We start from the raw sequence: 24,857 nt of genomic DNA, 5'->3' as shown, positions 1-24,857 counted from the left end.
AAAGAGAAGGTTCTAAGCTTATTAAAGAAATGTTTTCCGTTTTCATTAGGTTCAGAAGGTTCAATTAGGGGCAGTAGAAAACCGTACACGATAGTTGTAACGTACTTCTCCAGAGATGAGGGAAAATTTAATGAAGTTATTGAATTCCATGAATATGTAAACAAATCTGCTGGAGCCATTTCGAATAAACTAAAAGCTATTTTATTGGAAACTGGTGTAACACTAAGCAATGTAATTTCTTATTCAGTTGAGATTGATCTGTTAATTTCGGTAAACGTGAATCTATATGTACTAAATTAAAAGACGTAGGATCAGACTTAGTCAAAACCGATTGTTGTTGTCAAATATTACATAACTGTGCTAAATTTGGATTCAAGCTTCTAAAATAATTATTTATGTCACGCTTTGTAGTCTGACATGATTAGGGCCTTAAGGCACTCTCTTACATCTGACCAGGGGAACCACGTACCAAAGTTATGACAAAACCTTCCCAATAATAGTCATAATAACAATAACAATGGCTGACACAAATAGCAAGAGTAATAATACTAAAGAGCATTTGAAATGATACAGATTAACATAGCACAAGTGAAGCCATATTCAGTATTACCAAAACCAGAATTTATGAAGGTAGAAGAGAAGACTAAAGTGACTGTCAGTGGCTGTTACGAAAGAGCACCGAACAAGGTGTAGGGAAAAGTTCTGTGAGAGGGTAACTGACGAGAATGAGCCGCACAAAAACAGAAGGGGAGACTATTGTGATAGAAGGTTTACCATTAACTGTCTATTAAAGTTCAGAAGGGATTTGATTTGATTTCTCTGATGTTTTGAGGAAGGTTACTGCAAATTTGGTTTCTTCATATTGTAGCTGATTTAGAGAAAATGGTAGTGATATGTGATGGTACTGAAAGAATTTTACTCTGCTTAGAATGAGTATTTCTGATGTACTCTTCTGAAATAGAGTAATAGTGGAAGACCAATAAAATGAAGTGCAACGATTGAAAAAAAAAAAAAAAGAAAGACGGACCAAACATAATGATACCCTCTACATTTATCAGCACGTACCCATAATAATTCTTCGTAGGCTTGTGTGATATGGTCGAAAAAGCGTACATAACGAATATATTGTCCAAAAGAATTCATCTCCAGTTCCAGCCTGTGTGACGTTTCGCCAAAGACAAGTAGTAGGATAATTAGTGTCTCTACAAAGCTCCTTTGTAATCTCGAAAAGAAATAGTCTTTTATAGTTGTGACGTACCTGAAATGATACTGAAATCTTCTTACTGAGTGCAGTTGTGTGTTTATTACAGTTTAAATTACTAATGGGACTTCTGATACTACATTCTACCACTATGACCTATTTGTTTTAATCGTTACATAATTATGGCGAGATGTAAGGCAAAAGAGGAGCCAGTTACGGTACTGGAATAAAAAAATTTACTTTTAAGTTTAGTAAGCAAACTTTGTGAGTTAACGAACATTTCGGTCTCATGTGAGTATATGGCCGAAAGAGAGAGCCTTCCAGGAATTGTGATACGAGTCCTATTACCCAGGACCGTGGGCCACAAATAGCGCAGATTCGTCACAAGATGGGGAAATTCACGGGCGTCTATTGTGTTGAATGTGGCCAGGCGGATCAGGCCTAAGCGCAGTAGTGTGCGAGTGAGACAGACGAGAGCCCCTCGTCATAGGGAAACCCCGTAGTAGGAGATGTTTGTGCCCAGGGAGACGTAGCAGTGTTAAATATTTCGGACCCAAGATCGGCCATAAAGGCAAACCTTTATGACATGTATTTAATTACGTAGTAACTCTGGGAATGAAGCCACGCTAATTTTAATCTACCATCTTTCTTAAATTTTCATGGTGATCCTAATAAAACTTGAATATTGATCATATCGGTAATTGCTTAGGATTTACTGTTATAGTGAAATTAACAAGTTTTGTAACAAAGATCTGAATGCTAAAATCTGAACGCTTTCATATATAAGCGCATCACTAAAATGACAAATGTTGTAAATATCAATCATGTAACTTTATTTGTTTAAAATATGTAGTAAATTTAACTTATCTGTATTTTCATTTAAGCATCAGATCGTCATTTCCTCCAAACAAAACACATTGGACGATGACAGCATGACACCTTATTGAATCATTAGGTAACGAAATATTTGTTGTAAAGTTTAGTGCGTAATAGCTACTTTTGTCCTTTCTTTAGCAGAAAGCACATTGGTGCAAGGCTACTGGCGGTGACATTCAAAGTTAAGAAGGAGATTATATTGGTTTTATGTAAAAGAATTTAACATTTAATATGTAATGGATATTATTGTTTCTTTATTTAGAACTTGAAAGTGGTCAAGCTTTGATTATTGAAATATGTTAAAATTTAAATTAATGTAGAATAAGTTGTAGCCAATGTGAGGGGTGGCTTCAGGGAAGGGCACTGCACTATTTAGTTGAGCGATGAGTTTCGACACGCGGGACACGCGGCCGGAGACGGGCAGAGGGACAGTTCTGGTCTAGACACCAAAGAGACAGCTCGAATTGAGATGCAAACACGGACAGTCGGTCTTTAGGTAGCTAGGAAGTGAAACGACTTAGAAAATTTCGCGTTGTGTGCTATCACGGGACTTAGTCTCTGAGCGGTGAGCAGCTGCGAGCCTGGTGTGAACTCCAACCTTTCGTGTAGATATTGAGGTGGAGTATTGGACTTGTACTTCACGATGAGTTTGTGAATGATCGAACTGTGTCAAATGGATATGCGCTCGAGTGTAACAGTAACTCTAAATACGATCACTTCCGCTATTAATTTTCTATCTGAATAAACGTTATTCTAACCAAATCACAACTGTGTGGCCTACGTCATATAAGGGTCGTCAATTTAGTTCCCGATATTATTATTACTGTTATTATATGTTATATATTAACTCTGTATGTTTCATACAATTTCGCAAAGTTGCCATCAGCCAGACAATTTAACCAAAGGGTCACAAGTGTCTAATTTAGAGCGTGTAATGGGACACGTGCGGTTCAACCCCTAGATGAATTTGAGCCAAGACATTTCGACGAAGACGAACTGCATGTGAGCCCTAACATCTTTGGGATCTCAGTTCGCAACTGTCAAAGTTGACAGTGTTGAAAGCTTTGCTGAAATAAAAGAAGCACATAATAGTCACTTGTTGTTTATCCATTACTTCTGTCAGTCTGTCAGTCACTTTTAAAAGAGCAATCATCGTTCTGCGATTTTTTTGTAAACCGTACTGGTATTCACCTAAAACATTATTTGATGTTAAACAGTTAGATTTTAAGGTTTTTGATAATGCTGGATGAAAGAAAATTCGCCTGTAGTCGGAAGGCTGTTTGGCGGATTCCTTCTTGGGCTATGGTTTTATAAGTCCCTGCTTCCAGACTGTTTGAAGCATGGTGAAGGTCAGACACTGGTTAAAAGAGTCCGTAATTTTGGGCAGTAGGGGACAGCCGAGAAAACTGATCAATCGCACCATTATATTATTGTGCCCTGCAGCTACCGAACGAATTCCCACAGTTGCCTCCCGGACCTTGTTTGAATTTGTTTTTCGCAGACCAAAATTTTTGTTTTTACCAACCATTGGTGCTTTAGGACAGGGATTGGCAACCAGCATCCCGCGGGACATTCACGAGGGGAATAGGGAAAGGCGGGGCGGGATGGAGAAATCCGTTAGTGGTAACAGAAGTACTCTCCACCATACACCATTAGGTGGCTTCAAGCGTATGACGTAGGTGTTGAGGTATCTAGCCCGCTATCAGCTTCAGGACGATCCACCGAAGGAATTTATTGGTTTAAAATTAATGTATCTTTAGAACACCATACTGACTAGAACTATGCTAACTTATTCACTGCAGATTATTAAACTATCTTAACAAAAGTATAACTTTAGTGGAAGTGAAAATATGTATACAGTTGGGACTGGTAGTAAGACGTGGTGTGGTGGCTCCTTAGGTAGAGCACTCGCTAGTGAAAGGTGAAGGTCCCGAGTTCGAGTCTCGGTCTGGCACTCAGTTTTAGTCTGCCAGAAGGTTTAGGCAGTTTACATCGTTGTTTATATGGAGTGTGGCACTGAGAGCATGTTTGAATGAGGCTGTGACTCCTAAACTTCTCTACAGTTCCTCACGAAATCATCAGTTCAACCCTGGATAATAGATGACACAAATACTTCTTATCACCTGTAGCAGGGTCTGAGTGATAAGCAGTTTCAAATATTTTGACCTTCATTAGCGCAGAGCTTGCCACTTACACACCGCTACTGCAGAGTCTACGCTCTTCTTATAGCACTGGTCATTGTTTACTCCTGCAGACGACTTAAATAAGCTGTGTATAGCACCAGAATTTCTCTAACTTAGCTTAATAACTCGTCTATGTAAACAGTTCATTATTAAACATCGAATGTTATATCAGTGCACCAAATGTTAGTCTCTAAATTTATCTGATTTAAGAGAATGGATACTATCATTTCTAAGCAAGTAACAGTCCTTCTGAAAGTACTCAGGTCAGATGGTAACACTGAATTTGTGTGCGCATCTGTGTTTACATTTAGAATAGTTACCATTAAGTTACGCTCAGATTACATCAAGTTACAAATAAATGTCCTCACTGTTGTTGATTGATCAGTCCATTCACCATACACAGGACCTGAACCACGTACAGAGCACCAACCTTCCCCTCATCAACATGTCAGGTCCCTCCGCAGAACTATTTAGCGTCAGTCATATGAATGACATATCATGGCGTTGAAAATATTTGTCGTATATGGAAACAGTAGGGGGCCAAGCATGCATATCTCATCTCATTGCATCAACTAACTAGTTTCTATCAATACAGGTTAAAATTCCCCATACATAGAAGTAACTGCATCCAATCAATTTGTATGTGTTGTAGACACACTGAACACATTAATGCTCAGCACTAGATCACAAATGTGACTACACCAGTCTGTCAAATTTAGCATATCACAAGTGACCAATCCTATCTTTTAGCTAGTACAAGTATAATAAAATGTTTTAGAGGTACCTATATACGTTATATTCAGTAAGGTTAAGCATGCATTTGCAAATGACAATAAAAGTATAATCGTGTTAACTATACACGTCATTTTGCTGCGTAACAGATATGCAGCTGCTGTCTGTAACATGTTAGTGGTGGGACTGCTTCTAATCTTGATAGGGGTACAAACCGTCTTCTCTACCATATTCCGGATAGATTAGTAAATAACTGCCAGAGTTGGGTATTCTGGCCACTATATAACGACCAGAATGCAGCACTTGCCAGTTCTTGCTTCCTTTCGTGAGATGCGATGACATTTCGCGACAATGGATTAAAACCTTGTCACGGGTCGATATACGCGGTTCTCAATTATTTTGTTATCGAAATACTGCTCTCGCTATTTAGCCTTACCGGTAAGTGGAGCAACAGCTCGTCGTGTATTATCTTCATATCCAACATTACCACGTGATATTTTGGGAAGGGGTGAGCTCCACACATTGTCTTCTGGTTGGTCTAACATCACCTCATTTGGTGTGCAGTTCATGGACGTACGTGGAAATTCGTTTACGAATTCCAAATTTACCCAGAACTTAACGCTAGTACTATTGTTTCATTTGCAGCAGGTCTAGATGAATATGTTAAAGTCTGGAAGTACGTGCTCACCTGGGTCAGCCTTTGACACATTTGGTACATTCTGCCGTGAATTCCTCTCCTGCATTAAACTCTTCATCTCAAAGTAGAACTTGCAACCTATGTCCTCAATAATTTGTGGTGATGGTAAGTTCCTATGGGACGAAACTGCTGAGGTTATCGGTCCCTAGGCTTACATACTACTTAATCTAACTTAAACTAAGTTACGATGACAACACACACACCAATGCCCGAGGGAGGACTCGAACCACCGACGGGGGAAGCTGCACGATCCTTGATAAGGCTCCCTAGACCGTGCGGCTACCCTGCGCGACTCAATAGCTTGTTGAATGTATTCAAACCTCTGTCTTCTCCTACAATTTTACCTTCTACAGGTCTCTATAGTACCATGGAAGTTATTATCTAATGGTCTATTAGTCTATTCCTTCTTATTGTCGCTGTTGTTCCTCTCTTTCCCTTCTTTACCTTATCAGTTCAGATTATTTTCAGCATTATTTTGCAGAACCACGTTTCAAACACTTTTATTCTCCTCTGTTTCGGGTTTCCCACAGCCCATGATCGCTACCACACAATACTATGCTCCGAGCAGCCATTCTCTGAAATTTCTTCCGCAGATTAAGACCTATGTTAGTTAAGAGCAAACTTATCTTGGTCACCACTATCTCATTTGCCTGTGCTAGTCTGCTTTATATGCCCCTACTTTCCTACTCCGTTATTGGTTACTTTGCTTTCATGGTGGTACAATTACTTAATTTCATCTACTTTAGTATCACCATCTTTAGTGCTGAACTTCTCGGTATTCTGATTTCTGCTACATCTGATTACATTTGTCTTTTTCCGGTTTATACTCAATAGCTATTCCTTACTATGTAGACTGTTCAGTCAGTTCAATAGCTCCTTTAATTGTTCTTTCCTTTCACTGAGGATAGCAACGAAATCAGCGAATGTTAACACTGATATCCTTAAACATTAAAGTTCAAACCCATTCTTAAACCTCTGTTTTATTTCTGTAATTCTGTAGATTGAACAATGGGGCCGAAGGACTCTATCACTCTCTTACAATCTTTTTCATCTAGGCGCATCGTTTCTCGTCGCTCACTGTGATTTTTCCTCTTGATTCTTGTACGCATTGTATATTACCCATCTTTCCCTGTAACTTACCCCAATGTTTCTCAGAATATCCGACAGCTTGCATCGTTTCAAACTGTCGAACGCTTTTTCTAGATCGACATATCTGATGTAGATGTCTTGGGTTTTCTTCAGATTTGCCTCCATTATCAACTGCAACGTCAGAGCTACCTCTCTGGTGCCTTTACTTCCGTAAATCTAAACTGATCATCATCGAACACATCCTTAGCTTTTTCCATTCCTAATGTTGATACTGCTACGAGCAGGCTACAGTATGGACTTCTGATTCCCCAGTAAAACATTTTGAATATTTTTTGGTTATGGCCCGTCGCTAGGCATAGGGAATGCTGTAAGAGGCATTACAGTAGGTGTGATGAGAGTAAACTTGAAGTTTAAATTCGTAGCCTTGGATGATTCCCAGAGATTCCTTGAACGCTGTGTCACAGGCTGTTAATAACTACTCTAAAACAGATTTTGAACAGACCACCAGACACGATACAAAGTTGTGAACCAGTATCCAGAATCATCATCACAGGTAATTGGTTGACCATTGTGCAAATTTTCAATAGCACTCTACGTTTCGAACGGGCGCAACATTCGTTGTGCTCTTCTTGGCACTTCATCACTATACCTTTCCAGTTCGTTGAGACTGGACCACCAATGTTCAGTGCGGTGGTAAAAGTTCAATGATTGGTCGTTCACATCGTCAGAGTGAAAGCCATGGTATTCATCCCACGGTCACAGTTTTTCCTTCCTGTGTTCTCGGTGGTAATGCCATCATCAGTTTAGCTGTCTCTGATTCTTACTGTGATCCCACCTACCACAGGAACTATGGTCATGTGACTAGGGCCTCCCGTCGGGTACACCGTTCGCCGGGTGCAAGTCTTTCTGTTTGACGCCACTTCCGCGATTTGCGCGTCGATGGGGATGAAATGATAATGATTAGGACAACACAACACCCTGTCCCTGAGCGGAGAAAATCTCCGACCCAGCCGGGAATCGAACCCGACCCCTGAGGCTTGACATTCTTTCGCACTGACCACTCAGCTATCGGGGGTGGAATAGGAGTTATGATTATTATTTTCTTCGCCTATGCGTTCATGCTCCAGATTTGTTGTGTAATTGGCGCTCTCTGACCAATGGCGGTGGTGTATGATCTGATTTCTGATTGTTGGCATCTTGTGATCACACGTCCTTATGAACTTATATTGGCATCCTTGCTAATTAAATCGATGGTATCCACAGTGAATAAAAGTACATACAGATCTTCATGTTCATAACTGAAAAATTTTTCTCATATTGAGACCTGAAGTTTTCCTTTTACAATTCGTAACACATTCGCCCCCAATACGGTGCTTTGTTGACATATTTTTCATTGCAGTGCTGGAGGCTACCCACGACACTCGATGTAACGTACCTTGATCAGTAATTGGCCAAGAAGAGTAGTTCAAGTCCGTGATAGTCTGGCACGAATATGTAGCCTCTGTGATGAAAAGAGCTGTCTCTATCTGCTTAAAGTCACCAACAAACTGTATCTTTTGCATCTCACGCAACGTCTGAGGCAGTATCCTTGAATAAATACCACGCAATCGATGGTCCGGCGTAAATACATTGCATCAATTTCTTCCAATCATCGTTTTTGCTCTGAGGAAAGGATAGCCTAATCCATACAGGGTAGTATTTGTGCAACATTAGGTTGCAGCTCCGCACTTGGCCCACCTGTCGGCATAAAAATTTTTTGCCGACGTAACCAATAAGCTGTAATTCTCTATCATTTGGTTAACATGTGTTATATTCCGTTTGATCCAGCGACTCCTTTCACCATGAACCAAAGCTACTTTTTGATTTCGTGCCCATGGAATTCTTCACTTCGATTGCCTGTTTGATTAAGGTTTGCATGAACGTGTCATGCTCCGACTCTTTGTTCTGAAGTTACTTTTCTATAATTTCGCTGACTATGTCAGATGTGTAGAATGCAGACACATTTAGCATACATTGCTCTTGCTTCCAGTAGGAGAAATTTTGTTCCATTACATCGTTTGTTTGTTGATATTTTTCTTGTATCCATTTTGTCAATTTCGATTTCATTGAAGCTGGTGGTGTCTGAATTGATCTGTAGCTAGTGTTTCTTGTCCAGTTCAAAGACTTTGTAGCCTGCGCGCCACATCAGTGTGTGCTTTCACATTACCCGCTGACATCTGTTTCATCTACACTACCAGGGAAGTTGGCGCTGTGGATCGTATTACGAGCGTGATATTTGCTCCGTTTACGATACTTGCACTGTGGGCAATTCGTCCTAAAGACGTGAAATTTATTGTTGAGCTAGAGAAGTTTCATTTATTTTCGTCATTATCTCTGATTTAGGCAGTTCTTGGATTATGAGAACAGTACTCATAGCTACTGTCAGCTTTTCAAGTTTCTTCAGCATCTCGTTGACCTGACTAGCGGCATGCATGGCTGGTTGTCTGGCTCTATTGTGAATACCAGATAAAGTCAAATACACACAAAAATAATAATTACTGTAGAACCTATACAGATACAAATCCACAACACATAGTAGGTGCATAAAAGCCCCATCCTGTAGTCAGATACAACGAAATGGATGCAAGTCAGCAGATGAAGAAAAATCACGGCGACTCCTGTTCTGTACTGTAAACCTAGCTCACGACTACCACCAATACGTGAACTACCACTAATAATAAGCAGCACTGATTTTATTTTGTATCTGAAACAGATTCTACAGGCTTAAAGTTTGTAATGTTGTGGTGATAGATTACTGCTAGTCAAAGGAAAATTATGACTTTTTTCCAGCGACAGAAGTTGTTGTCTGATTCACTTTCAATTTTTTTGATTTTCTCATTACTTTCTCTATTGGCACATCTCCACCCACTCCAGGTGGCATAATTCGGGATGTTTTGCCATGTAACAGAAAATAATGCATGGATTCGTCAACAAAAATCGAGGGCTGTCATGGTCGATAATGTAGCGACCATATGTATTAGTATAGTGTATAAATATATGACTGAACTAATTATTAAATTAGTGAACCAATTATCGTTGAAATTCTGAATTCATATGATTCTCTGTAAAATAATGCCAGTTAGCCGATAACGTCGCTCAGTTCTAGTTCGAGAGATGCTGAAATAACAATAACTAGTTTCACCATAATTGGACTATTCTCTCTCTATACTGTATGTAACTACATACAGACAAATATTTCAGTGTTACTTTTTTGACGACTATCTCCCACAGCAGTAATATATGTGGAAGGCCATAGTTATCAGTACGTAGATATTTTTCTTCAACATATAAACTTACAAATAATGATGAGTTTACATGGTTCACAAGTAACTACCAAATAAATATTGCAAACTATGTACTTCACCTTACTTTTTTAATTACATCTTTTCATTAGTTTTATAGCTGGCAATTTTTTCCCTATGTTTCCCTGTGTTTCTGACTTAGCAGAAAATGAAACATCCTCTGATGCTAGGATAGAGTAATGTCCGAAAGTACATCATTTACCTGGGTGGCTATGGCAGAAGAGAAGACAGGACGAGCAATCTCAACATCAAACAAAATATACGAGGAGCAAAATTTTACTAACGATTAGCAAAAAACTGCTTTGCTTTCCCCTGAACTTCAAAGATATGTTTCTGATAGTAAAAAGAAGTAATATTCCACAAAAATTATTAATGGTAGTAGTACATGGGCGGAGAGAGTTGCGGTTAAGACCTTAGGGCACAGGAGCATTAGAAGGGACACCGGCTCTCCAGTCAGTAACTGTAATTTTCGCTCAGACTTCGTCTATACAGTCAGTGTTTTAATAATGCAAAACTGGTAGGTGACGGAACCCAGCGAAAAACCAATTGCAATTTGTTCAGTAGTTGTAAAACAAGTTTATTGTACTCGTATTACAATTTGTACGTGTTGCGGTACTAGGCTGAGAAAATTGTGGTTAACGCTGTTGGGCCTTCAAAGGTTGGCTGGTGATCGACATGACTAATGGTATTAAACGAATAAGATGTGCACAAAAATGTCAAGTTGTTTAACTATAGAGCTCCTCAGTAAAACTGCTGAATTATACATTCAAAATAATCCAAGATCACAGTTCTAGGACTTTTGACTGACAGTGAGTGCTGGTTTTTATAATTAGGCTAAATGCTCCCTAGGAGCCACTAATTAAATTGTGGCGCTCTGTCCACAGCTTGTGGTGTAGTGGATTGACGGCACGGCAGCTCAGCGTGTTCGGTCAGAGGGCTGCTCGCCCTCTCTAATACAAAAACTGAGTAAAGGAATTAACGATCAAATTGAACAGATGTCTTGTGACGTCCTCCCAGACCAAACGCAAAGAACAATACCGAACAAAATTTAAAAGAAAAAAGTGGCTAGGGTAGCTGCCTGTGGATCACGGTGTCCCGGGTTCGATTCCTGGCCGGGTTGGGATCTTTTCTGCCCAGGGACTCGGTGTCTGTGTTGTCCATCTCATTTAATCATCATTCCTGAAAGTGGCTAGATTGGACTGTGAAACAAATTGAACTGAGTGAAAATTGGGACTTTGTATGGGCGCTGATGACCGCGCAGTTGAGCGCCTCACAAACCAAACATCATCATTATTTGTCGCTATTATCCTCGTAAATTAGTCACAAAAATTAAAAAGACAATTAAAAAACACGCGGGTAGGAACGTGCAGAGGAAATTAACGCTCACAACTCACACTACGTTTGATATTTAAATAAAATGAGTGTATTACTATAACTTTTAAGCACTGCATCGAAGCAATAAATGTCCAACACTGTGTTATATTAACGACTGTGCGAAAGCTTAATGTTGAACCAGAGAGATGTCTCACGTGGATTAAGTGTAAATTCCATTATAATCTCGGAAATAAATCAAAATTCATTCAGCCTAAGTTTTAAATTAAAATTCCACATTGGTGACCTAGTTAGGATCACAAGTTCAAGTCAATCTCATAGTCATGGAAAAGGTTATGTGTTTTGTCTAGTTCACCTAAGTTGAGTTATTCTGTCTGCACAAGCTACCTCTTTAACAGAAAGATTTCAAGGTATTCGACGGCGGCACAAACGAAAAAGTGCACGTCCGTGAAAATAATTTTATCTTGGAACTCTTACATTTGGTCCGTGTTTGTATAGAGAAACAACAATATGGGAATTGTGAGAGCACCTTGACGCAAAACTATTTTTGTTATTTGTTCACTTATTTATTCTCCAAACTGTTTTCAGCAACAACCCACTAATGATGGCGATATTTGTTGCTGAAATTAGTTTGAGTAATAAATAAATAAATAAGTAACAAAAAGTGTTGTGCATCAGGGCAGACTCACAATTTCCATATTGCTGCAATTCCCTGATTTTTAACACTTGAGAGGTGACACACTCATCGCGCATATATATGCACTTTGCAGCTTCGGCGTTGGCAAATGACTAACTAAACAAGCTTCAGCGCAAGATAGCTGCCGGCTATTTAAACACATACGTGGTCGTATGTCAAGTACATACACTTCCTCCTCTCACTATGTACTTAAAAACTGATTATTTCATCCTTATCCATTTGCATATGAATTTCCTCAGTTTTCACTGATGTTCATGGTACTCTAGGAAGTCAGCTACGTCGTTCAATAATGGGTATTTTACTGACGTAAACTATAGTTTAAGCCGTTTTGCTGTCAATAAATGAAACAAATAAAACCAAACATATCTAAGCCACTCTTTTCTGCTGCTGCTTTTTTCATTGTTATATTAATTATCGTGGCAAAAATTCGCGACCTTTTACACGGCATGTGCATTACAGTCTGTAAATTGAAGTACGTAATGCTTACGAAAAAAATTCATTTTTACTATAGATATTTTGACACCGAATAAGTTACAAACTACTTTCAGTATCGAGTGCATGTTTTTACTCACGCACTCGTTTTACTTTTCTCTTTATAACTATGTTTCTGGCTTTTCTGTAACTAGATTGCATCAGTCTTTAATGATCTTGGTTTTATTAATAGCTTTACCCGCCACATAATTCAGACATGGCAGATGCCTTCTACCAGTGGCGACATGCCTTAGGTTTTCTCCAGTCCACGTGTCCGAGCACGCATATACCTGTTACACATATTCTACAAGTTTCGTATTCTCAGTGTCCGCCAGTCACTGAAACTCAAAGCTGCCACCCCCTATTGGAAATGCCGTGACACTCGCACGCCCATCCCCTCTCCCCCCCCCCCCCTCCTCCACCTACTGATCACAGCCCACCCACCTTTCCAGTTACGAACAAGACGTTTATGCATAGCTATGCCTGCTTGTAAAGTTTGCGTTCTCTCGTACAGCGATGTACCTTCACAGAAAATATTTGCTCACCCGTCAATAATCATATTTTCTGCCAGATTTTGACTATTCAGTGGTTTTATTAACCGTTTAAAACTGGTAGTTGACGAATCCAAGGAAGCTGTCAAAAGCGATCCCTTCTGAAGTTTGTCTGACATGTCCATTGTAGTCAAATTTGCATATTCCTATGGTGCTGGGCAGAGAAAATACCACTGTGAACTCGCATAGCAAGTAACTATTTCGACTGTTCAGTTATTTCTTTAAAAACGCAAAAGTGACAGTTAAAAAAACCAAGTAAGTTATTATCAGTGGCTTTTTTCTACAGTGTGTGAAATACGATATTGTATTACAGTTCGTACATTCTGACTGCTTATGTACTGAGATACTTCCTGTTTAGGATCCAGAAAGGTTTGCCTCAAGGATACTCTGGTCTTACACAGAAAGACATTGTCTCTGTCTAATTTATAGTATGTCAGCTACAGATTTCACACTATCGATCAGCTGGGTAAAGGCAGCATTTTAATCGGACGAGTAGGGAACTGGAATGAGTTTCCTAACACACAGAACCTTATATGCCGTGACTAATGCGAGACTGCTACAAAAGATAATGTTAAGTTTGATGAATCACATTTCGCTTTTGGATGACCATCATGTCATAACAGTGCATAACATTTACAGTTGATTCCGAAACTTGTCTTGAACCTTACCGCAGTTCGTAAAGATTGTCCTCATATTACAACAAATTTTTGAAATGAAAAAAGATATCTACATTTTGTGCAAATTCTAAAAGGGAAAGTTCAGTGTAAGTGCAAGATATCCAGTGGACAAAACAATCGTAGAAAACCCATACTGTTAGACAATATCGTATAGGATTGATTCTATGGCACCTACGGCATCTGTTCTTTCGGACATGTCTGAAAGAACACATGCCATCTTCATATGAGTAAGGCTAACCAGCTAATGACCTTTTTCAGTGCGGATGCATACGAATTGCCTGAACTCCTACGGGACTCGGTGGATTGTCTGCCGTGAGTAATGGGTATATTGTCTGCCGCGAGTAAAGGGTATCATGGCAGGAGCACTACGAATGTAGTGTGTGGACTATAAGTTTAGAATGTGGGTCTCACGGGGAGCGTCCAGCGATAAATCGCTGCAGTCTCACTATTCTCCGTACCTTCGGTGGCTCAGATGGATAGAGCGTCTGTCCTATAAGAAGGAGATCCTGAGCTCGAGTACAGGTCCCGGCACACATTTTCAACTGTCCCCCTTGGTGTACCTCAACGCCTGTCAGCAGGTAATGGTATTGATTTAATTGCAATTTCATTGAAACTTTTGACAGCTGGGCATTTTCGCGCATTTTTGTGCATAAACAGATTTGCAGAGAGGCAGTGACAGTGGAAAAGAAAAGAGAGAGTGCAAATGGGAGAGAAAGACAAGCGAAACAGTGATGTTAGAACAAATAAAGGATACAGGCGAAGACAATAGCAGTGGAAGCCAGTCAGGAGATAGTTATGAACAATGAGAGACAGCGGCAATGAAAGAGAGATGTATGGAGATAGCAGCAGGGGAAGCAAAAGATAGAGGAGACAGTGGAAATGAAAACTTGAGACTATACGTAGGTTTGGGAGAGGTGGGGGTGGGGGGGGGGGATTTGAATCATGAAGTCCGGCGATTTTCCAACTTTCCCTATCCTCCTACAACCAAGTGTTAAAGTTTCTCAGTCTAGATGTCAGTAATCCTAGCAAATCACCCACAGAAATGTGTGGAGAGGAGACAATGGCTGTTGAAGAGAAAGACCGCAGACTGTAAACGAGAAAAAAAGATTTAATGGCTATGGGTGAGGTAAGAAATGGGACGAAGGCAATGGCAGTGGGACAGTGGAAGAGTAGACAGGGAGACTGTGGTAAGGAAGAGTGAGAGAAAGGGATGAAGACAGAGACAATAGTAAAAATTGGTAGGAGATAGTACCACTCGGAGAACGTGATCTTTTGAATAGGAACTAATATCCAGAAACGTCTCGTTTCCTTTCTATGGCGGTTTCCATTCAGATGTGTGACTTGTCCCTCTCAGCTGAGGGAAAGAGAAAAGTTTCAGAGTTGCGCGTCCTGCTATGCTATAGGGTCGGCAAGACGACGTGTACTACCTGGGGCCACTTAACGTCTGACGGGATTCCTGTAGACACAGAGGAAGATCTGCTGGCAGGAGTTCTGGCCGCTGCACTAGAAACTGAAGTGATGCCAGGTGCGACCGGGTGTGTGTACCTGAACAGGCTTCGTAGGTACAAGTCCTTAACGATGTTGGTGGACACTACATCGAACCGCTGAGGGAATGCATCAGCTATGTTTTGTACGTACAGCGTGCTGGGTTCTTTTTTGTTTTCGAATAATGTAGACACGTAATATCTAAATGTTAATGGATGTTTCGTTACTTTTCCTTTCTATTTGTTACCTAATAATTCTACTGCGCCGCGCCTAATTCAATTTCTCATGAAGAAAACAATGATTAAACGTTAGAACTTAAGCAGCCACAGAACAGAAATGATACGTTTCTGGGCATGGATTCGTATTGAAATTGTTGTGTACTCACTCCCCTCTATAACACTTTGAAGTTTGTAACTGTAATTTCCGAACACCTTGTAGATTCAGTGGCAGAGAGAGGGAGATGCTGAGTATGAAGGTTTCACTACAAAGACAGACTAGGCGACAGCATTTTGAATGATTGCATTAAAAGAGCGTGTAAATGTTCGCATGCAAAGGAAAGTACAGTGAAGGTAGAGGCAGCTGATTCTTCACTATTCTGTCAGTCACTTAAAGAGGATCGTATTCGCCTTTTTTGTGCGCAGAAAGGAGCATTCATGTTAACATACGAAGAGCAAGAATCTCTCTTTCCAGATGATTGGCCATAGGAGAGGATTATTCAGGTGCACCGAAGAGCGACTCGAGGATTACAAATGTAGATGATTATAATGATTACGAGAAATCGATTCTGAGTGAATACTATTCAGTGAAAAACACGTGTTTATGTTTACGGTTTGAAATATCAAGGACTGTGAGCTCCATTGGTACGTTCCTATTTTATTGCTGTTTTTCGACCACGGAGATACATATAATTGCTTTTTATGGAGTAAGTACAGTCATTGTTCCTTTTGCTAGAATAACTAACTGGTCGTCACCACTCACAGTCTGTGAGCATACAACTTACGTAATCACTACACATAAGGTCGCGCACTTGTTGTAACCTACGAATGTGCTCACCATTTAACCCTAGGACGCCTAAGGGGGAGGGGGGGGTGGGTTCGTTGAACCCACAATTTTTTTATGTCTCCTGCTTTTGCCCAAGTAACTTTCATACTACATATTTCCTTTCAGTTATTGTTTGTTGGCTATTTCATGAAACGTTAGTGTCAATATATTTTATAGAAAATTCCTGCTTTGAAAGAAAAAATAAATAATCTTATTATGGGTCCAACAACCCCCCCCCCCCTCCCCTTAGGCTTCCATGCTATAGAAAATTTCCCTTCCTTTAGTGTTTCTCATCTCTCCAACAATGCAAGTTATTTTCTTGTTGGTTGGTATTATTGATGTTCACAACAATCGGTTTACTTTCAGAGGAAGTGATTGTTGACGTCAGTCAGCTGTTATTTATCTTGTGAACTTGCAGTGAGTCAGTGCAGTTCCCAACTCATAGGCCTCCAGTAACTTTGGTGTCCTACACAGAAAAAACGAAACCAAGCAAAAACTTATTGATGTTGTCAACAATGCACCAAGATAAAGGCACTGTTGGAGGAGAGAAGAATAAAATCGAGATAAATGCATATTATAATTCTACTAAAGGTGGACTTAATGCCAGTGATCAAATGGCGCGTATGTGCACCTGCAAGAGGTGAACAAAGAGATGGCCTCTATCTGTATTTTGCTCTCTCATCGACGTTTGCGCTATCAGTGCAACCACCATATTCATCCAGCAACATCCAAGATGGAATGAGAAGAAACACAACAACCGGAAACTTTATCTTCTGCAAGCTGGGATGGAAATAGTGAAATTGCAGGTAGAACAAAGAAGTGCCAATGCAAGAGGGTTATCTAACCAATTTGTTCAATCAATGGAGACTATTCTACAAAAGAAAATCAAAGAAGTGACAGCAGAAGCATGTCAGCCTCCTGCAGGGAAAGGTCGGTGCCATATTTTTGTAAGAAAAGCTAAAAAAAGAAGCAGAAGTACAACAATCTAAGCAAACTAAAACAGTATTGTGGACAGTGTCATAAACATGTGTGTAACACACATTCAGAAAAAATTGTGAAGTGTGTCTCTTGCCTTGAAGTTGAGGACTCAGAGTAGTCTACTGTATATGAAAACATCTGAATTCAGTATAGTAATATGTCAATCTTTTATTCACTCAATCCAATATTTATAACAATTAGCAACATTTATAAACCGATGTCTTAGTTAAAATGCATAAAACATCTGAAACTTGTAATTTTTCGTCAGTAAACTTATTTAATACCTGTCGGCTCGCCGTATCCCCCCCCCCCCCCCCTTAGGCATCCAAGTTAGAAAAAAAGGCTTGGGGGTCTTTTTCTCTTCCATCTACTTACCAGCCAGTCTCGCACTACGCATACCCAAAGTCAGGCACTGTAGCAAGCCCTCCGCTACGTCGGAGGAAGGCTCCAGTGTTAACAAGGCAGCCTACTCCCCCGTCTCCCTCCCACGCCCACCCACACCCCCATCTTGTAGCTGCTGATGGCATTCTGCCGCTCTACCACGCCACGCCCTCCCTCTTGTCACTTCCAACAAGGCCTTCTCCGTCCCTTAGGCGGTAATTGCCCCAGACAGGCAATCTTATCGCTACGTGGTTACTGCCGATACAAAACGTTGCAGCCGTGTTAACGTGCGACGTCTTACATCGATAAAACGTTCTTGACATATTTTTCAGGCAACTCTCTCCAGCTATGACAAAGGAATTTCCAGCAGTAACAAATGCTATTTTATGTATTCTCACGTATATGCACGACGACCGATCTAGAAAACGATGTGTTACGCATTTTTCGAATAATACGTGTTTATGCAAACATGTAAGAACGATCTAAATACTGAGACTCAGGTTGCTGGTCATACTCCGAAAATCGGACCAAACGGAAGCAAAGTGGAATATACGTACTTTTTGAGAGCCTACCACATATTCTAAAACTTGAACTATATGTTCAAATAATACGCAATTTTAAACCAAATTCCCAAATATGAATTCATGTAAAATTTAGGCGCTGGCGTCGCATGAACTTCATAAGCACAACAGTATCGTTTCTTGCAGAGTCAGTCGATAAGCGTAGATCGAATATTACACACACTTGCTGCCTCAACAAATACCAAAAGCCTAATGAATATTGCCTTACGGGATAACTTTTGCAGGTCAAATGTGCGAGGCGTCTGTTATAGTACAGAGTTGGTAGTTCCACATGGACACTATAGATCATATTCACAACTGACACACAAGTTCAAAATCGCACAGTTAGCCGATAACATCCATACTGGAAGCTAATAAATGTTATCTATGCTTTTTACATGACAGAGAGACATAGTAAGCCATTTCTGTTCCTGGATGGGAAAGGTATAACTGAATATGGCAATCTTCAGTGTACTTGGAATCTAACAGTCCACACGGAATAATGAAATCGTCAAATACGCGGTGTGAAAGACTGTTTTGAGTAGACATGATTTGAATAAGTAATTGCAACACGACAGTCGTGCCCGGAACATGAATGAATCGCATGGCCACAACCTACAGCTGGCAGCAGTCTTCCCCAGTTGTACCATGCAGGATGATGAACCACCGTAAAACCACCATCGTCCTACAAAATGGTTAAACTAGATCAACAATGAACAGTGAAGAAGGTCTGAAACTAACTTGTTCACAATACAACTGAATTTTGTCGGTCTGTGCTCCTTCTAGTTCGTGCTGATCGATGATCCTAAGTTACCTAGACATAACGTACAGTGCTGTGCAGAGATATCTGCTGCTGTCCTATCGACCGGCAAGGCATGTGATATTCTGCAAACAAGTGACTCGTGCTGGGTGTTTGTGCAGAGTATACGAAATGATGGAACAGGGCGGAGTGTATAGCACCAACGTGTTTCATGTTGAATAGAACTCTTACAACATAATCTTCTTTGTTTGTTCCTTGTATCTGATGATTGCATGAAAAATTTTGTTGGGCAATGGATGTACTTTTAAATATTTTCTATATGTTGTCGTGATGTACAAGATTTATTTCAACAGTACATCATTCATAGTTAAAAATAATGTTCGTGCTTAGAAATTGCTACAGAAGAATGAATGTGAAGCCTTTGAGTTTATTGTAAGGTGCAGTGTGTTTCTATTACTGTGTGCATAATCTTGGTAATAAACGAAAATGGAAACTTAGACATCATCGATACCTTTACTGAACACTTACAGACTGATATCCTAGTAATTTTATGTCTGTGGGATATGATAACTAATATTTTATCTTTATAAGAACTTATTTTTAGAATTTTTATGTGCACGACAGCTACTGGGTGAGTCTATGGTTAGTGACTTTCCACTAACCCAATTTAATTTTATGTTTCTCTAGGTTCCAAATATTTCTTACCTTCCCGATGCATTTTTGCTCCTATTTATTTTCAAATGGGCCTGGAACAGTTAAATGCAAAGTATGTCAACAGTTCTGTTTGCACAAATCATAACAAAAATGTGATAGTGGTTACACAATGTAATTTTCAGATGGAGGGCTCACTATAGCATGCCCAGTGCGCGTGAGCAGACTAGCAGGACGAGTTCTGAATCAAGTAAACATCGCGTGATGGCTCACTTCAGGTGATAAGAGAATACTGTAACTGATAAGCAGCAATTATCTTGTGGGAGTTCTGAAAGAAGCAGACCCTATTATCAGTATCACTAATTGGATGAGAGCAGTGTCATAGTACACGTTTGATATTATGTTACAGCTAAGGCGGATGGGCAGGTTATATTCAAAGACACTCTCTGAATTGGCAGTCACATCTTTGATCTTTACTTGAGCCTGCTGATTTCCTCTTCAGACGTCCTTCACAAATTGTAGCATGCCATATCCACAGAGGATGTTTACATCCTCATAAGGGATGTCACTTAAATCGTTAGAAGCCATGTGCTCTTCCTCGTTCATTCATGGATTGCTGGCCTGGCATATGTGTGCACACGAAAATCCTATGTTTGAAGAAGAGCAACATGTCAGTATTGGTCAACAGTAGGATGCTGATACATGTTGTTCTTAACATTGTGTCCACGAAACCCCTGGTGCGGTATAGCAGGATCTGGTAGCGTGTTACCAAGCATATTCTCGGGAATTTGCCAGAAATCTTTCTGGGCAGGTGTACAATGTACAACTTAGCACATTCTCCTAAATCAAGGACGTTGAATTCTTTAAAAACAATCACCATATGCCCATACTTCAAATCCATTATGGCAGTACCTGTGAGTTTGTTAGACCATTTATTTATGTTAGGCAACGTGGTTACAAGGAATCTCTCGATGATATCCAGGGGTCCACAAGGAAAGCGGAAACAACACATCATCAGAATACGCTGCTGTGGTGAAATATATGTCCGCTTGACACACTGGCTCAGAACATTTCTGATGAGACACTTACATGAATTGTTGCAAATCTGGGAAGTGGAAAGCTATTTTTATGTGACCCCCACTGTCAAATGAGATGTACATTGCAACAGAGTCAAGTATGACAGTAATCTTATCATCAACCCCTAAGTGCTCAACAAGAAAGTGAGCATCACATCCGCCCAATTTATGTAACATAATATATATGTGTTGTAATTGTTGGTAGTACAGTTTACACGCATTGTGGGCTGCACCAAGGATCTTCCCCACTGGGGGATAGTGGCCTCTATGTCGAGTTTCCAACTCTCTATCGAATGACAGCCAACAAATACGACAGTCTTCTGCCGCTCGTATGAGTTATCATTCCTTGCAGGTTGGTCTTGGGAACAGTGTTGAGATAAATGCAATGAACATCCCTCCTAAGCTTTTGTGGTCAAGAGAGAGGCATCTCGCAGTGTTGTACCCAACATATGATTCTAATTTGTTGAGGATGAGCATACAACTTGATATGGTTCTGTGTATGGTACATCTCAGTCTGGAAATGGAGGATATTTGGTTTGTGGGACGCTCAACTGCGCGGTTATCAGCGCCCATACAAATTTCCAACCTTTACTCAGTCCAATCTCGCCACTTTCATGAATGATGATGAAATGATGAAGACAATACAAACACACCGTCATCACGAGGCAGGTGAAAATCCTTGACCCCGGCGGGAATCAAACCCGGGACCCTGTGATCGGGAAGCGAGAACGCGACCGCGAGACCACGAGTTGCGGGCCACCTCAGTCTCTGCAGGCAGAATGAGTGGCATAGGGGTCATCTTTGCTGCATGACACAGGAGCAAGGAGACACTGAAATTTAGTGTATATGATGAAGTGGCATTATGCAAGGCGACGGGTGTTCTTAAACTGACAAGAACTTTTGTCCTTGTAGGATACTTCTACCCATACCCGCTGCTGGCTAGAGCAGTTAGTCACATGCATTTCTAGATTCTTATTCTTTGGCAAAATAGTTGAGGAACCAAAAACATGTCGCACCTACTTTTCAACTGGTTGAATAAAAAAGAATATGAACAGTTCTATACAACAGATGCCTAAACACTTTTACCAAGATTAAATACCTAGAAAAGCAAGTGAATGATTGCTGTAGCCAGGATCCAGTACATCCCGAAGCGTCTCGCAAAGAGCGCCCACCACTAAGAGCGATGCTGCTTCGTCATATACCCTCAGATCCAGTGTCTCATAACTCCTAGGGTGTGTTGTAAAGGAGACCCCAATGATTTTATTACAACCTTCACAGAATGGCATGTACTGTACGGCGAAGGGTGTGGGATTCTATGCTCGTATAACTCCAAACTCAACAAATTCTAATCATTAGTTATGGATAATACTGCCATAAAATTAAAGTGTGAGCTAGAAAACATTTGATGGGAAGTTGATTGCATTTAGTTCAACAACATTCTCGTAGCTGACTTGCAGGAGAGCGATTCCTTACACAAACAGGCACTTGAATGTCATATTCGTAGGCTGCCTTTAGATAGAGATATGGACATCTCAATCTAACAGGCAAGTTCCATGTCACATTCCCAATGCATATAACGTGCAATACCAACTGTCATGACATGTAACCGTCTCCTTGGATTACATGAGTGAGTATGACGCTGATTTCATTGTTGAACATTTGGGTGATATCTGTCTGTAAGATAATGTCGATGTCATGCATGACAGTGTTGAAAAATACATATGCAAGAGATCCACACCAAAAATAACGCTGTCTTCAAACATGTTAGGAGGATATTAATATAACCAGAACTGCACATCTCATTGTTGCAAAGTTTCAACTTTAATAAAAACTGGGTCCTTCCCTCATGAATTCTTTTATTCGATAAAGAGACTACATGAAACCATATTGCCTGAAAGAACTGTATTCTCCATTAAACTCATAGGCACTGCCATAACGAACAATGAGTAAGGGCATGTGGTTAATGTATGCTGAACGTCCTTCGTTTAGGTGAATATGCTAGATTGTACATGAAATAAATGTGACATTTGTGACAAATTCTGGAGTGTATGTCTGGGCACTTACACTTTGGATTCTGCCTTCTATTACATCATGTTAGGGCTCACGTGGGAAGCAATGTTAATAAGAACACGTGTCAGCATCGAACTGTTGACCAATGCAGACAAGTTTTTCTTCGTCGAATTCAGGAATCATGTGCGTCTTTGTCAGTGTTTTAACATGTACAGCTCGGCAAACAAACAGTGAATGAGTGAGGAGGAAGAGGTTATACGACGATTTAAATTACATCCTTCACTTGGATGTACAAAACTTCAGTGAACATGCATGGAACAGTCTCTGACTATTGGAGCGTTCTGATGGTTGTGTAAAGAGGAAATCGCCAGATTGAGGGAAAAGTGCCAAGATGTGACTGCTAATTCTGATAACAGATACGTTTTGGGTGCAGAACTGGTATATCCTACTGTGTGACTAGGGCCTCCCGTCGGGTAGACTGGTCTCCTGGTGCAAGTGTTTTTAGTTGCCGCCACTTTGGAGCCTTGCGCGACGATGGGGATGAGATGATGATGAAGACAACAGAGCACCCAGTCCCTGGGCGGAGAAAATCTCCGACTCAGCCGTGAATCGAGCCTGGGCCCCTGAGCATGGCATTCTGTCGTGCTGACCATTCAGATATCGAGGCGGACAATATCCTACTCATTAGTATGATTCGCACAGGAACTTTCCACTTTGTCTGGTGCACCAAGTCATGCCCAAAGGTTCCCTCCCCAAACTGTTGACCACTTTGGGGAATAGGCAGAGATATATTCTACACAACAGAAACCTCCACCTGCGTTTCAGTTAGGACATACAGGAAGAATCACTGGCTGAAGGGGTACATTGATGTAAATACTGAACATAGGACCCTCGTGACGAGTGACTTAATAAAGTATTTGTAGTGAATTAAGTAATAATTCAGTTCTTGGGAAGACTATAAACAATGTTGAAAGTACCAAGAAATTCATTTAATTTACTGGTGGTGATGTCGTTATGGTGTAAGAGATTACATCACTAGGCCAAATTTTAAGTGAGCCATCATATTCAGTCAAGGACTAGCCACCGTGGAGATGACTAAGGTGCAATTCGCGTAACTTATTGTTATCGTTGTGGTGGCTCTGAGCACTATGGGACTTAACATCTATGGTCATCAGTCCCCTAGAACTTAGAACTGCTAAACCTAACTAACTTGAGAACAGCACACAACACCCAGTCATCACGAGGCAGAGAAAATCCCTGACCCCGCCGGGAATGCCACTGTGGCGCAAAAGATTACATCACCAGGCCAATTTTTTAGTGTGCCACCATCTTCAGCCAAGGACTAATCACTGTAGACACGAGTAAGGCAGAAATCACGAAAACTGTCTATTTCGGTAAGTATGTTTCTGATCTGCCCAAACTCTGCATGTACCAATTCCATTATGAGTTCACTAAGCCAAATTTCACTGATCCCAAATTACTTTATACGGGTACAGACAGTTTCATCTGCTTGGTGAAAGGCTTCAACCAATAGAAGAAATATATCTGCGTAAGTAACCAATAATCCTTGTTTAAAAACGCCTCAAACAAGAAGGGTATTGGTCGGCCGACAGTCGAGGTAAATGGTCCACACACAGGCCGCGGAGTTCGTTGGGCTTAGATCGGAACTGTATTCCTGCTGCATACAGGCAGATTTTACACAAAGGTAGGTGAAGTGTGTGCGTTGTATGACGTAAACGCTCGCTTGATAGAGGATTACAAGAGGTGCTTGCTTGAGGGTATTGGCGCCGCTTCACATATGATGCCTCATGTCGTCAGGAGGTACACACTGCATTAGAGGGGGAATTTTGGCAGTCGTGTCATGACGACAAACGATTTATCTTTGCGGAGACGGGGTGGAATTGAGACTATCCCATTCTCACGATTTTCACTTGAGAGAGACTGGGCGTGTTGATGTGTATTTATTAGTAAATAATGCGGAATAACTAAGTTTGTTAACATCGAATATAGATTTAAGCTTCAGGATGTCCATTATGAAAGTATTTGCATGGATTGTAGCCATGTATGA

Source organism: Schistocerca cancellata, chromosome 7, assembly GCF_023864275.1.
Source record: "Schistocerca cancellata isolate TAMUIC-IGC-003103 chromosome 7, iqSchCanc2.1, whole genome shotgun sequence".
Lineage (NCBI taxonomy): Eukaryota > Metazoa > Arthropoda > Insecta > Orthoptera > Acrididae > Schistocerca > Schistocerca cancellata.
This window is presented reverse-complemented; position numbering follows the sequence as displayed.